Source organism: Gorilla gorilla, chromosome 23 (assembly GCF_029281585.2).
Source record: "Gorilla gorilla gorilla isolate KB3781 chromosome 23, NHGRI_mGorGor1-v2.1_pri, whole genome shotgun sequence".
Classification (NCBI taxonomy): Eukaryota; Metazoa; Chordata; class Mammalia; order Primates; family Hominidae; genus Gorilla; species Gorilla gorilla.
Window position 1 is genome coordinate 11397159 of NC_086018.1, and position 17016 is coordinate 11414174.

Sequence of the window (17016 nt, forward strand, 5' to 3'; positions counted from 1 at the left end):
GTTGAGGACACACATCACAATGAATTTTCTGAGAATGCTTCTGTCTAGACTTTATGTGAAGATATTCCCGTTTCCAATGAAATCTTCACAGTTATCCAAATATCCACTTGCAGATTCTGCAAAAAGTGTGTTTCCAACTGCTGTATGAAAGGAAAGGTTGAACTCTGTTAGTTGAGGACACACATCACAAAGAAGTTTCTGAGAATATTTCTGTCTAGATTTTAAATGAAGATATTCCCGTTTCCAATGAAATCTTCACAGTTATCCAAATATCCACTTGCAATTTATACAAAAAGGGTGTTTCCAAACTCCTGTATCAAAAGAAAGGTTGAACTCTGTTAGTTGAGGACACACATCCCAAATAAGTTTCTGAAAATCCTTCTGCCTCGTTTTTATCGGAAGATATTTCCGTTTTCACCATAGGCCTGAATTCGCTCGAAATGTCCACTTTCAGATACTACAGAAAGAGTGTTTCAAACGTGGTCTATGAAAGGGAATGTTCAGCACTGTGACTTCAATGCAGATATCAAAAAGTAGTTTCTGACAGTGCTTCTGTCTATCTTTTATATGAAGATATTCCCGTTTCTAACGAAATCATTAGAGGTATCCAAATATCCACTTACAGATTCTACAAAAAGACAGTATCCAAACTGCTGTATCAAAAGAAAGGTTGAACTCTGTTAGTTGAGGACACACATCACAAGGAAGTTTCTGAGAATGCTTCTGTCTAGATTTTATAAGAAGATATTCCCGTTTCCAACGAAATCTTCACAGTTTTCCAAATATCCACTTGCAGGTTCTACAAAAAGTGCGTTTCCAAACTGGTGTTTCAAAACAAAGTTTGAACTCTGTTAGTTGAGGACACTCTTCACAAAGAAGTTTCTGTGAATTCTTCTGCCTAGATTTCATATGAAGTTATTCCCGTTTTCACCAAATGCCTTAATTCGCTCGAAATGTCCACTTTCAGATACAGCAGAAAGAGAGTTTCAAACGTGGTCTAAGAAAGAGAATGTTCACATCTGTGACTTGAATGCAGATATCACAAAGTAGTTTCTGACAGTGTTTCTGTGTATCTTTTATATGAAGATATTCCCGTTTCCAACGAAATCTTTAGAGGTATCCAAATATCCACTTACAGATTCTACAAAAAGAATGTTTCCAAACTGCTCTATCAAAACAAAGGTTCAACTCTGCCAGATGAGGACACACATCACAAAGAAGTTTCTGAGAATGCTTCTGTCTAGATTTTATATGAAGATATTCCCTTTTCCAAAGAAATCATTAGAGGTATCCAAATATCCACTTACAGATTCTACAAAGACAGAGTTTCCAAACTGCTCTATCAAAAGAAAGGTAGAACCCTGTTAGTTGAAGACACACATCACAAAGAGGTTTCTGAGAATGCTTCTGTCTATAATTTATATGAAGATATTCCGTTTCCAACGAAATCTCCACAGTTATCCAAATACCACTTGCAGATTCTACAAAAAGAGTGTTTCCAAACTACTTTATCAATAGAAAGGTTCAACACTGTTAGTTGAGGACAGACATCCCAATTAAGTTCCTGAGAATCTTTCTCTTTCATTTTTAAGGGAAGATATTTCCGTTTTCACCATAGGCCTGATTTCGCTAGAAATGTCCACTTCCGGATACTACAGAAAGAGTGTTTCAAACCTGGTCAATGAAAAGGAATGTTCAGCTCTGTCACTTGAATGCAGATATCACAAAGTAGTTTCTGAAAGAGCTTCCGTCTAGATATTAGATGAAGATATTCTCGTTTCCAACGAAATCTTCAGAGTTATCCAAATATCCACTTGCAGATTCTACAAAAAGAGTGTTTCCAAACTACTGTATCAATAGAAAGGTTCAACTCTGTTAGTTGACGACACACATCCCAATTAAGTTTCTGAGAATCCTTCTGTCTCATTTTTATGGGAAGATATTTCCGTTTTCAAAATAGGCCTGAAATCGCACGAAATGACCACTTCCAGATACTGCAAAAGAGTGTTTCAAACCTGCTCTATGAAAGGGAATGTTCAGCTCTGTGACTTGAATGCAGATATCACAAAGTAGTTTCTGACAGTGCTTCTGTCTAGATTTTAGATGAAGATATTCCCGTTTCCAACGAAATCTTCACAGTTATCCAAATATCCACTTTCAGATTCCACAAACAGAGTGTTTCCAAACTGCTCTATCAAATGAAAGGTTGAACTCTGTTAGTTGAAGACACTCATCACAAAGAAGTTTCTGAGAATCCTTCTGTCTAGATTTTATATGAAGATATTCCCGTTGCCAACGAAATCTTCTCAGTTATCCAAATATCAACTTGCCGATTCTACAAAAAGAGGGTTTCCAAACTGCTCTATCAAAAGAAAGGTTGAACTCTTTTAGCTGCAGACACACATCACAAAGAAGTTTCTGAGAATGCCTCTGTCTAGATTTTATTTGAAAATATTCCCGTTTCTAATGAAATCGTTAGAGGTATCCAAATATCCACTTACAGATTCTACAAAAAGAGAGTATGCAAACTGCTGTATCAAAAGAAAGGTTGAACTATGTTAGTTGAGGACACACATCAGAAAGAATTTTCTGAGAATGCTTCTGTCTAGATTTTATATCAAGATATTCCCGTTTCCAACGAAATCTTCACAGTTATCCAAATATCCACTTGCAGATTCTACAAAAAGAGCGTTTCCAAACTGGTGTGTCAAAAGAAAGTTTGAACTCTGTTTGTTGAGGACACTCTTCACCAAGAAGTTTCTGAGAATTCTTCTGTCTACATTTTATATGAAGATATTCCCGTTTTCAACGATATCTTCGTAGTTATCCAAATATCCACTTGCCGATTCAACAAAAAGAGGGTTTCCAAGCTGCTGTATCCAAAGAAAGGTTGAAGTGTGTTAGATGAGGACACTCATTACCAAGAAGTTTCTGAGAATGCTTCTGTCTAGACTTTACATGAAGATACTCCCGTTTCCAACGAAATCGTTAGAGGTATCCAAATATCCACTTACAGATTCTACAAAAGGGGTGTTTCCAAACTGCTCTATAAAAAGAAAGGTTGAACTCTGTTAGTTGAGGACACACATCATAAAGAATTTTCTGAGAATGCTTCTGTCTAGACTTTATGTGAAGATATTCCCCTTTCCAGTGAAATCTTCACAGTTATCCAAATATCCACTTGCAGATTCTACAAAAAGTGTGTTTCAACTGCTGTATGAAAAGAAAGGTTGAACTCTGTTAGGTGAGGACCCACATCAAAAAAAGATTCTGAGAATATTTCTGTCTAGATTTTAAATGAAGATATTCCCGTTTCCAATGAAATCTTCACAGTTATCCAAATATCCACTTGCAGATTCTACAAAAAGTGTGTTTCCAACTGCTGTATCAAAGGAAAGTTTGAACTCTGTTAGTTGAGGACACACATCCCAAACAACCTTACGAGAATCTTTCTGTCTCGTTTTCATAGGAAGATATTCCCTTTTTCACCACAGGCCTGAATGCGCTCGAAGTGTCCACTTTCAGATACAACAGAAAGAGAGTTTCAAACGTGGTCTATGCAAGGGAATGTTCACATCTGTGACTTGAATGCAGATATCACAAAGTAGCTTCTGACAGTGCTTCTGTGTATCTTTTATATGATGATATTCCCGTTTCCAACGAAATCATTAGAGGTATCCAAATATCCACTTACAGATTCTACAAAAAGAGTGTTTCCAAACTGCTCTATCAAAAGAAAGGTTCAACTCTTAGATGAGGACACACATCGCAAAGAAGTTTCTAAGAATGCTTCTGTCTAGATTTTATGTGAAGATATTCCCTTTTCCAAGGAAATCACTAGAGGTATCCAAATATCCACTTACAGATTCTACAAAAACAGTGTTTCCAAACTGCTCTATCAAAAGAAAGGTAGAACCCGGTTAGTTGAAGACACACATCACAAAGAAGTTTCTGAGAATGCCTCTGTCTAGATTTTATATGAAGATATTCCGTTTCCAACGAAATCTTCACAGTTATCCAAATATCCAATTGCAGATTCTACAAAAAGAGTGTTTCCAAACTACTGTATCAATAGAAAGGTTCAACTCTGTTAGTTGAGGACAGACATCCCAATTAAGTTTCTTCGAATCTTTCTCTTTCATTTTTATGGGAAGATATTTCCGTTTTCACCATGGGCCAGAATTCGCTCGAAATGTCATCTTCCACATAGTACACAAAGAGTGTTTCAAACCTGCTCTATGAAAGGGAATGTTCAGCTCTGTGACTTGAATGCAGATATCACAAAGTAGTTTCTGACAGTGCTTCGGTCTAGATTTTAGATGAAGATATTCCCATTTTCAATGACATCTTCAGAGTTATCCAAATATCCACTTGCAGATTCTACAAACAGAGTGTTTCCAAACTGCTCTATCAAATGAAAGGTTGAACTCTGTGAGATGAGGACACAAATCACAAAGAAGTTTCTGAGAATGTTTCTGTCTAGATTTTATATGAAGATATTCCAGTTTCCAAAGAAATCTTCACAGTTATCCAGATATCCACATGCAATTTCTACAGAAAGAGTGTATCCAAACTGCTGTATCAAAAGAAAGGTTGAACTCTGTTAGATGAGGACACATATCCCAAATAAGTTTCTGAGAATACTTCTGTCTCGTTTTTATAGGAAGATACTCCCTTTTTCACCACAGGCCTGAAGGCGCTCGAAATGTTCACTTTCAGATACAACGGAAAGAGAGTTTCAAACGTGGTCTATGAAAGGGAATGTTCAGATCTGTGACTTGAATGCAGATATCACAAAGTAGTTTCTGACAGTGCTTCTGTCTATCTTTTATATGAAGATATTCCCGATTCCAACGAAATCTTCACAGTTATCCAAATATCCACTTACAGATTCTACCAAAAGAGAGTATCCAAACTGCTGTATCAAAAGAAAGGTTGAACTCTGTTAGTTGAGGACACACATCACAAAGAAGTTTCTGGGAATGTTTCTGTCAAGATTTTATATGAAGATATTCCCGTTTACAACGAAATCTACACAGTTACCCAAATATCCACTTTCAGATTCTACAAAAAGAGTGTTTCCAAACTGCTGAATCAAAAGAAAGGTTGAACTCTGATACTTGAGGACACTCATCACAAAGAAGTTTCTGAGAATCCTTCTGTCTAGATTTTATATGAAGATATTCCCGTTTACAACGAAATCTACACATTTACCCTAATATCCACTTTCAGATTCTACAAAAAGAGTGTTTCCAAACTGCTGTATCAAAAGAAAGGTTGAACTCTGTTAGTTGAGGACACTCATCACGAAGAAGTTTCTGAGAATCCTTCTGTCTAGATTTTATATGAAGATATTCCCGTTGCCAATGAAATCTCACTTATCCCAATATCAACTTGCCGATTCTACAGAAAGAGGGTTTCCAAACTGCTCTATCCAAAGAAAGGTTGAACTCTGTTCGTTGAGGACACTCATCACCAAGAAGTTTCTGATAATGCTTCTGTCTAGATTTTATATGAAGATATTCCCGTTTCTAATGAAATCGTTAGAGGTATCCAAATATCCACATACAGATTCTGCAAAAAGAGAGTATCCAAACTGCTGTATAAAAAGAAAGGATGAACTCTGTTAGTTGAGGACACACATCACAAAGAAGATTCTGAGAATGCTTCTGTCTAGATTTTATATAAAGATATTCCCGTTTCCAAAGAAATCTTCACTGTTAATCAAATATCCACTTGCAGATTCTACAAAAAGTGTGTTTCCAAACTGCTGTATCAAAAGAAATGTTCAACTCTGTTAGTTGAGGACCCACGTCCCAAATAAGTTTCTGAGAATCCTTCTGTCTCGTTTTTATGGGAAGATATTTCCCTTTTCACCATAGGCCTGAATTCGCTCAAAATGTCCACTTTCAGATACTACAGAAAGAGTGTTTCAAACGTGGTCTATGAAAGGGAATGTTCAGCTCTGTGACTTCAATGCAGGTATCACAAAGTAGTTTCTGACAGTGCTTCTGTGCATCTTTCATATGAAGATATTCCCGTTTCCAACGAAATCATTAGAGGTATCCAAATATACACTTACAGATTCTACAAAAAGAGTGTTTCCAAACTGCTCTATCAAAAGAAAGGATGAACCCTGTTGGTTGAAGACACACATCACAAAGAAGTTTCTGAGAATGCTTCAGTCTAGATTTTAGATGAAGATATTCCGTTTCCAATGAAATCTTCACAGTTATCCAAATATCCACTTGCAGATTGTACAAAAAGAGCGTTTCCAAACTGCTGTATCAAAAGAAAGGTTTAACTCTGTTAGCTGAGGACACCCTTCAAAAAGAAGTTTCTGAGAATTCTTCTGTCTAGATTTTATATGAAAATATCCCCGTTTTCAATGAAATCTTCACGGTTATGCAAATATCCACTTGCCGATTCTACAAAAAGAGGGTTTCCAAGCTGTTGTATCAAAAGAAAGTTTGAACTGTTTTAGTTGTGGACACTGATTACAAAGAAGTTTCTGAGAATGCTTCTGTCTTGCTTTTATATGAAGATACTCTGGTTTCCAACGAAATCGTTGGAAGTATCCAAATATCCACTTACAGATTCTACAAAAACAGTGTTTCCAAACTGCTCTATCAAAAGAAAGGTTGAACCCTGTTAGTTGAAGACACACATAACAAAGAAGTTTCTGAGAATGCTTCTATCTAGAATTTATTTGAAGATATTCCCGTTTCCAAAGAAATCTTTACAGTTATCCAAATATCCAATTGCAGATTCTCTGAAAAGAGTGTTTCCAAACTAGTGTATCAATAGAAAGGTTCAACTCTGTTAGTTGATGACACACATCCCAATTAAGTTTCTGAGAATCCTTCTGTCTCATTTTTATGGGAAGATATTTCCGTTTTCACCATAGGCATGAATTCGCTCGAAATGTCCACTTCCAGATAGCACAGAAAGAGCGTTTCGAACCTGCTCTATGAAAGGGAATGTTCAGCTCTGTGACTTCAATGCAGATATCACAAAGTAGTTTCTGACAGTGCTTCTGTCTAGATTTTAGATGAAGATATTCCTGTTTCCAATGAAATCTTCACAGTTATCCAAATATCCACTTGCAGATTCTACAAACAGAGAGTTTCCAAACTACTCTATCAAAAGAAAGGTTGAACTCTGTTAGTTGAGGACACACATCACAAAGAAGTTTCTGAGAATGCTTCTGTCTAGATTTTATATGAAGATATTCCCGTTTCCAATGAAATCGTTAGAAGTATCCAAATATCCACTTACAGATTCTACAAAAAGAGTGTTTCCAAACTACTCTATGAAAAGAACGGTTGAACTCTGTTAGCTGAAGACACACATCACAAAGAAGTTTCTGAGAATGCCTCTGTCTAGATTTTATTTGAAGATATTCCCGTTTCTAAAGAAATCGTTAGAGGTATCCAAATATCCACTTACAGATTCTACAAAAACAGTGTTTCCAAACTGCTGTATCAAAAGAAAGGTTGAACTCTGTTAGTTAAGGACACTCATCACAAGGAAGTTTCTGAGAATACTTCTTTCTAGATTTTATATGAAGATATTCCCGTTGCCAACGAAATCTTCACAGTTATCCATATATCCACTTGCAGATTCTACAAACAGAGTGTTTCCAAACTGCTCTATCAAATGATAGGTTGAACTCCGTTAGTTGAGGACACACATCACAAAGAAGTTTCTGAGAATGTTTCTGTCTAGATTTTATATGAAGATATTCCCGTTTCCAAAGAAATCTTCACAGTTATCCAGATATCCACATGCAATTTTTACAGAAAGAGTGTTTCGAAACTGCTGTATCAAAAGAAATGTTGAAGGCTGTTAGTTGAGGACACTCATCCCAAATAAGTTTCTGACAATCCTTCTGCCTCGTTTTTATGGGAAGATAATTCCTTTTTCACCGTAGGCCTCAATGCGCTCGAAATGTCCACTTCCAGATACTGCAGAAAGAGTGTTTCAAAGGTGATGTATCAAAAGAAAGGTTCAACTCTGTTAGTTGAGGGCACACATCCAAATTAAGATTCTGAGAATCCTTCTGTCTCCTTTTTATGGGAAGATATTTCCGTTTCCAATGAATTCATTAGAGGTATCCAAATATCCACTTACACATTCTACAAAAACTGTTTCCAAACCGCTCTAACAAAAGAAATGTAGAACACTGTTAGTTGAGGACTTCTTTGTGAAGAGTGTCCTCAACTAACAGAGTTCAACCTTTCTTTTGATACAGAAGTTGGGAAACACTCTTTTTGTAGAACCTGCAAGTGGATATTTTTATAGCTCTGAAGATTTCATTGCAAACGGGAATATCTTCATCTAAATTCAAGACAGGAGCACTGTCAGAAACTACTTTGTGATATCTGCATTCAAGTCACAGAGCTGAACATTCCCTTTCATAGAGCAGGTTTGAAACACTCTTTCTGTAGTATCTGGAAGTGGACATTTCGAACGCATTCAGGCCTACGGTGAAAACTGAAATAACTTCCCATAAAAAAGAGACAGAAGGATTCTCAGAAACTTATTTAGGAAGTGTGTCCTCAACTAGCAGAGTTGATCCTTTCTATTGATACAGCAGTTTGGAAACACTCTTATTGTGGAATCTGCAAGTGGATACTTGAATAACTGTGAAGATTTCGTTGGAAACGGGAATATCTTCATATAAATTCTAGACAGAAGCATTCTCAGAAACTTTTTTGTGATGTGTGTCCTCAACTAACAGAGTTCAACCTTTCCTTTGATACAGCAGTTTGGAAACACTCTTTTTGTAGAACCTGCAAGTGGATATTTTGTTTAATGTGAAGATTTCGTTGGAAACGGGAACATCTTCATATAAAATATAGGCAGAAGCATTCTCAGAAACTTTTTTGTGATGTGTGTCCTCAACTAACAGAGTTCAACCTTTCCTTTGATACAGCAGTTTGGAAACACTCTTTTTGTAGAACCTGCAAGTGGATATTTTGTTTAATGTGAAGATTTCGTTGGAAACGGGAACATCTTCATATAAAATCTAGACAGAAGCATTCACAGAAACTTCTTTGTGATGTGTGTCCTCATCTAACAGAGTTCAACCTTTCTTTTCATAGAGTAGTTTGGAACCACTCTTTTTGTAGAATCTGCAAGTTGATATTTGGATAGCTCTAACGATTTCATTGGAAACGGGAATATCTTCATCTAAAATCTAGGCAGAAGCACTCTCAGAAACTACTTTGTGATATCTGCATTCAACTCACAAAGCTGAAGATTCCCTTTCTTAGAGAAGGTTTGGAACACTCTTTCTGTAGTATCTGCAAGTGGACATAACGAGCGCATTCGGGCCTACGGTGAAAACTGAAATATCTTCCCATAAAAACGAGACAGAAGCATTCTCAGAAACTTCTTTGCGATGTGTGTCCTCAACTAACGGAGTTGAACCTTTCTTTTGATAGAGCAGTTTGGAAACACTCTTTTTGTAGAGTCTTCAAGTGGATATTTGATTAAATGTGAAGATTTCATTGGAAACGGGAATATCGTCATATAAAATCTAGACAGAAGCATTCTCAGAAACTGTTTTGTGGTTTGTGTCCTCAACTAACAGATTTCAACCTTTCCTTTGTTACAGCAGTTTGGAAACACACTTTTTGTAGAATCTGCAAGTGGATATTTGGATAGCTCTAACGATTTCATTGGAAACGGGAATATCTTCATCTAAAATCTAGACAGAAGCTCTCTCAGAAACTACTTTGTGATATCTGCATTGAACTCACAGAGCTGAACATTCCCTTTCTTAGAGCAGGTTTGGAACACTCTTTCTGTAGTATCTGCAAGTGGAGATTTCGAGCGCTTTCAGGCCTAAGGTGAAAAGGGAAATATCTTCCCATAAAAACGAGACAGAAGCATTCTCAGAAACTTATTTGGGATGTGTGTCCTCAACTAACAGAGATGAAACTTTCTTTGGATACAGCAGTTTAGAAAAACTCTTTTTGTAGAAGCTGCAAGTGGATATTTGGATGACTCTGAAGATTTCATTGGAAAAGGGAATATCTTTATATAAAATCTAGAGAGAAGCATTCTCAGAAACTTCTTTGTGATGTGTGTCCTCAACTAAAGGAGTTGAACTTTTCTTTTGATAGAGGAGTTTGGAAACACTCTTTTTGTAGAATCTGTAAGTGGATATTTTGATAGAGCTAATGATTTCGTTGGAAACGGGAATATCTTCATATGAAATCTAGACCGAAGCATTCTCAGAAACTTCTTCTTGATGAGTGTCCTCAGCTAACACAGTTCATCCTTTCTTTTGATACAGTAGTTTGCAAACACTCTTTTTGCAGAATCTGCAAGTGGATATTTGGATAACTGTGAAGATTTCGTTGGAAACGGGAATATCTTCATATAAAATCTAGACAGAAGCATTCTCAGAAACTTCTTTGTGATGTGTGTCCTCAACTAACAGAGTTGAACCATTCTTTTGATACAGTAGTTTGGAAACACACTTTTTGTAGAATCTGCAAGTGGATATTTGGATAGCTCTTTCGATTTCGTTGGAAACGGGAATATCTTCATCTAAATTCTAGACAGAAGCACTGTCAGAAACTACTTTCTGATATCTGCATTCAAGTCACAGAGCGGAACATTCCCTTTCATAGGGCAGGTTTCAAACACTCTTTCTGTAGTATCTGGAAGTGGACATTTCGAGCGCATTAAGGCCTACTGTGAAAACTGAAATATCTTCCCTTAAAAAAGAGACAGAGGGATTTTCAGAAACTTATTTAGGATGTGTGTCCTCAACTACCAGAGCTGATCCTTTCTATTGATACAGCAGTTTGGAAACACTCTTTTTGTAGAATCTGCAAGTGGATATTTGAATAACTGTGAAGATTTCGTTGGAAACGGGAATATCTTCATATAAAATCTAGACAGAAGCATTCTCAGAAACTTTTTTGTGATGTGTGTCCTCAACTAACAGAGTTCAACCGTTCCTTTGATACAGCAGTTTGGAAACACTCTTTTTGTAGAACCTGCAAGTGGATATTTTGTTTAATGTGAAGATTTCATTGGAAACGGGAACATCTTTATATAAAATCTAGACAGAAGCATTATCAGAAACTTCTTTGTGATGTGTGTCCTCATCTAACAGAGTTCAACCTTTCTTTTCATAGAGTAGTTTGGAACCACTCTTTTTGTAGAATCTGCAAGTTGATATTTGGATAGCTCTAACGATTTCATTGGAAACGGGAATATTTTCATCTAAAATCTAGACAGAAGCACTCTCAGAAACTACTTTGTGATATCTGCATTCAACTCACAAAGCTGAAGATTCCCTTTCTTAGAGAAGGTATGGAACACTCTTTCGGTATTATCTGCAAGTGGACATTTGGAGCGCATTCGGGCCTACGGTGAAAACTGAAATATCTTCCCATAAAAACGAGACAGAAGCATTCTCAGAAACTTCTTTGTGATGTGTGTCCTCAGCTAACAGAGTTCAACCTTTCTTTTGTTACAGTAGTTTGGAAACACACTTTTTGTAGAATCTGCTGGTAGATATTTGGATAACTGTGAAGATTTCGTTGGAAACGGGAATATCTTCATCTAAATTCCAGACAGAAGCATTCTCAGCAACTTCTTCGTGATGTGTGTCCTCAGCTAACGGAGTTCAACCTTTCTTTTGATAGAGCAGTTTGGAAACACCCTTTTTGTAGAATCTGTCCGTGGATATTTGGATAGCTGTTATAATTTCGTTGGAAAGGGGAGTATCTTCATATGAAATCTAGACAGAAGCATTCTCAGAAACTTCTTTGTGATGAGTGTCCTCAACTAACAGAGTTGAACCTTTCTTTTGATACAGCAGTTTGGAAACACACTTTTTGAAGAATCTGCAAGTGGATATTTGGAGAACTGAGAAGATATCATTGGAAACGGGAATATCTTCATATAAAATCTAGACAGAAGCATTCTCACAAACTACTTTGTGATGTGTGTCCTCAACCAGCAGACTTAAACCTTTCTGTTGATACAGTAGTTTGGAATCACTTCTTTTCTAGAATCTGTAAGTGGATATTTGCATAGCTCTATCGATTTCGTTGGAAACGGGAATATCTTCATCTAAATTCTAGACAGAAGCACTGTCAGAAACTACTTTCTGATATCTGCATTCAAGTCACAGAGCGGAACATTCCCTTTCATAGAGCAGGTTTGAAACACTCTTTCTGTAGTGTCTGGAAGTGGACATTTCGAGCGCATTAAGGCCTACGGTGAAAACTGAAATATCTTCCCATAAAAAACAGACAGAAGGATTTTCAGAAACTTATTTAGGATGTCTGTCCTCAACTACCAGAGCTGATCCTTTCTATTGATACAGCAGTTTGGAAACACTCTTTTTGTAGAATCTGCAAGTGGATATTTGAATAACTGTGAAGATTTCATTGGAAACGGGAATATCGTCATATAAAATCTAGACAGAAGCATTCTCAGAAACTTTTTTGTGGTGTGTGTCCTCAACTAACAGATTTCAACCTTTCCTTTGTTACAGCAGTTTGGAAACACACTTTTCGTAGAATCTGCAAGTGGATATTTGGATAGCTCTAACGATTTCATTGGAAACGGGAATATCTTCATCTAAAATCTAGACAGAAGCTCTCTCAGAAACTACTTTGTGATATCTGCATTGAACTCACAGAGCTGAACATTCCCTTTCTTAGAGCAGGTTTGGAACACTCTTTCTGTAGTATCTGCAAGTGGAGATTTCGAGCGCTTTCAGGCCTAAGGTGAAAAGGGAAATATCTTCCCATAAAAACGAGACAGAAGCATTCTCAGAAACTTATTTGGGATGTGTGTCCTCAACTGACAGAGATGAATCTTTCTTTGGATACAGCAGTTTAGAAAAACTCTTTTTGTAGAAGCTGCAAGTGGATATTTGGATGACTCTGAAGATTTCATTGGAAAAGGGAATATCTTCATATAAAATCTAGACAGAAGCATTCTCAGAAACTTCTCTGTGATGTGTGTCCTCAAATAAAGGAGTTGAACCTTTCTTTTGATAGAGGAGTCTGGAAACACTCTTTTTGTAGAATCTGTAAGTGGATATTTTGATAGAGCTAATGATTTCGTTGGAAACGGGAATATCTTCATATGAAATCTAGACCGAAGCATTCTCAGAAACTTCTTCTTGATGAGTGTCTTCAGCTAACACAGTTCATCCTTTCTTTTGATACAGCAGTTTGCAAATACTCTTTTTGTAGAATCTGCAAGTGGATATTTGGATAAATGTGAAGATTTCGTTGGAAACGGGAATATCTTCATATAAAATCTAGACAGAAGCATTCTCAGAAACTTCTTTGTGATGTGTGTCCTCAACTAACAGAGTTGAACCATTCTTTTGATACAGTAGTTTGGAAACACACTTTTTGTAGAATCTGCAAGTGGATATTTGGATAACTGTGAAGATTTCATTGGAAACGGAATATCTTCATATAAAATCCAGACAGAAGCATTCTCAGAAACTTCTTTGTGATGTGTGTCCTCAACTAAGGAAGTTGAACCTTTCTTTTAATAGAGCAGATTGGTAACACTCTTTTTGTAGAATCTGTAAGTGGATATTTGGATAGCTCTAATGATTTCGGTGGATACGGGAATATCCTCATATGAAATCTAGACAGAAGCATTCTCAGAAACTTCTTTGTGATGAGTGTCCTCGACTAACACAGTTCAACTTTTCCTTTGAAACAGCAGTTTGGAAACAGTCTTTTTGTAAAATCAGCAAGTGGATATTTGGATAACTGTGAAGATTTAGTTGGAAATAGGAATATCTTCATATAAAATCCAGACACAAGCATTCTCAGAAACTTCTTTGTGATGTGTATCCTCAACTAACAGAGTTCAACGTTTCTTTTGATATAGCAGTTTGGAAACACCCTTTTTGTAGAATCTGCAAGTGGATATTTTTATAGCTCTAACGATTTCGTTGGAAAAGGGAATATCTTCATCTGAATTCAAGACAGAAGCACTGTCAGAAACTACTTTGTGATATCTGCATTCAAGTCACAGAGCTGAACATTCCCTTTCATAGAGCAGGTTTGAAACACTCTTTCTGTAGTATCTGGAAGTGGACATTTCGAACGCATTCAGCCCTTCGGTGAAAACTGAAATATCTTCCATAAGAAAGAGACAGAAGGATTCTCAGAAACTTATTTAGGATGTGTGTCCTCAAATAGCAGAGTTGATCCTTTCTACTGATAAAGCAGTTGGAAACACTCTTTTTGTGGAATCTGCAAGTGGATACTTGAATAACTGTGAAGATTTCGTTGGAAACGGGAGTATCTTCTTATAAAATCTAGACAGAAGCATTCTCAGAAACTTTTTTGTGATGTGTGTCCTCAACTAACAGAGTTCAAACTTTCCGTTGATACAGCAGTTTGGAAACACTCTTTTTGTAGAACCTGCAAGTGGATATTTTGTTTAATGTGAAGATTTCGTTGGAAACGGGAACATCTTCATATAAAATCTAGACAGAAGCATTCTCAGAAACTTCTTTGTGATGTGTGTCCTCATCGAACAGAGTTTAACATTTCTTTTGATAGAGTAGTTTGGAACCACTCTTTTTGTACAATCTGCAAGTGGATATTTGGATAGCTCATACGATTTCGTTGGAAACGGGAATATCTTCATCTAAAATCTAGACAGAAGCACTCTCAGAAACTACTTTGTGATATCTGCATTCAACTCAGAAAGCTGAAGATTCTCTTTCTTAGAGCAGGTTTGGAAAACGCTTTCTGTACTATCTGCAAGTGGACATTTCGAGCGCTTTCAGGCCTACGGTGAAAAGGGAAATATCTTCCCATAAAAACGAGACAGAAGCATTCTCTAAAACTTATATGGGACGTGTGTCCTCAACTAACAGAGTTGAACCTTTCTTTTGATAGAGCAGATTAGAAACACTCTTTTTGTAGAATCCGCAAGTGGATATTTGGATAACTGTGAAGATTTCGATGGAAAAGTGAATATCTTCATATAAAATCTAGACAGAAGAATTCTCAGAAACTTCTTTGTGATGTGTGTCCTCAACTAACAGAGTTCAACCTTTCTTTTGTTACAGTAGTTTGGAAACACACTTTTTGTAGAATCTGCTGGTAGATATTTGGATAACTGTGAAGATTTCGTTGGAAACGGGAATATCTTCATCTAAATTCCAGACAGAAGCATTCTCAGCAACTTCTTCGTGATGTGTGTCCTCAACTAACGGAGTTCAACCTTTCTTTTGATACAGCAGTTTGGAAACACCCTTTTTGTAGAATCTGTCCGTGGATGTTTGGATTGCTGTAATAATTTCGTTGGAAAGGGGAGTATCTTCATATGAAATCTAGACAGAAGCATTCTCAGAAACTTCTTTGCGATGGGTGTCCTCAACTAACAGAGTTGAACCTTTCTTTTGATACAGCAGTTTGGAAACACACTTTTTGAAGGATCTGCAAGTGGATATTTGGATAACTGTGAAGATATCGTTGGAAACGGGAATATCTTCATATAAAATCTAGACAGAAGCATTCTCACAAACTTCTTTGTGATGTGTGTCCTCAACTAACAGACTTAAACCTTTCTGTTGATAGAGCAGTTTGGAATCACTTCTTTTGTAGAATCTGTAAGTGGATATTTGGATAGCTCTATCGATTTCGTTGGAAACGGGAATATCTTCATCTAAATTCTAGACAGAAGCACTGTTAGAAACTACTTTCTGAAATCTGCATTCAAGTCACAGAGCGGAACATTCCCTTTCATAGAGCAGGTTTGAAACACTCTTTCTGTAGTATCTGGAAGTGGACATTTCGAGCGCATTAAGGCCTACGGTGAAAACTGAAATATCTTCCCATAAAAAAGAGACAGAAGGATTTTCAGAAACTTCTTTAGGATGTGTGTCCTCAACTACCAGAGCTGATCCTTTCTATTGATACAGTAGTTTGGAAACACTCTTTTTGAAGAATCTGCAAGTGGATATTTTGTTTAAAGTGAAGATTTCGTTGGAAACGGGAACATCTTTATATAAAATCTAGACAGAAGCATTCTCAGAAACTTCTTTGTGATGTGTGTCCTCATCTAACAGAGTTCAACCTTTCTTTTCATAGAGTAGTTTGGAACCACTCTTTTTGTAGAATCTGCAAGTAGATATTTGGATAGCTCTAATGATTTCGTTGGAAACGGGAATATCTTCATCTAAAATCTAGACAGAAGCACTCTCAGAAACTACTTTGTGATATCTGCATTCAACTCACAAAGCTGAAGATTCCCTTTCTTAGAGAAGGTTTGGAACACTCTTTCTGTATTATCTGCAAGTGGACATTTGGAGCGCATTCGGGCCTACGGTGAAAACTGAAATATCTTCCCATAAAAACGAGACAGAAGCATTCTCAGAAACTTCTTTGTGACGTGTGTCCTCAATTAACGGAGTTGAACCTTTCTTTTGATAGAGCAGTTTGGAAACACACTTTTTGTAGAATCTGCAAGTGGATATTTGGATAACTGTGAAGATATCGTTGGAAACGGGAATATCTTCATATAAAATCTAGACAGAAGCATTCTCAGAAACTTCTTTGTGATGTGTGTCCTCAACTAACAGACTTAAACCTTTCTGTTGATAGAGCAGTTTGGAATCACTTCTTTTGTAGAATCTGCAAGTGGATATTTGGATAGCTCTATCGATTTCGTTGGAAACGGTAATATATTCTTCTAAAATCTAGACAGAAGCACCCTCAGAAACTACTTTGTGATATCTGCATTCAACTCACAATGCTGACGATTCCCTTTCTTAGAGAAGGTTTGGAACACTCTTTCTGTAGTATCTGCAAGTGGACATTTCGAGCGCATTCGGGCCTACAGTGAAAACTGAAATATCTTCCCATAAAAACGAGACAGAAGCATTCTCAGAAACTTCTTTGTGATGTGTGTCCTCAACTAGCAGACTTAAACTTTTCTGTTGATAGAGCAGTTTGGAATCACTTCTTTTGTAGAATCTGTAAGTGGATATTT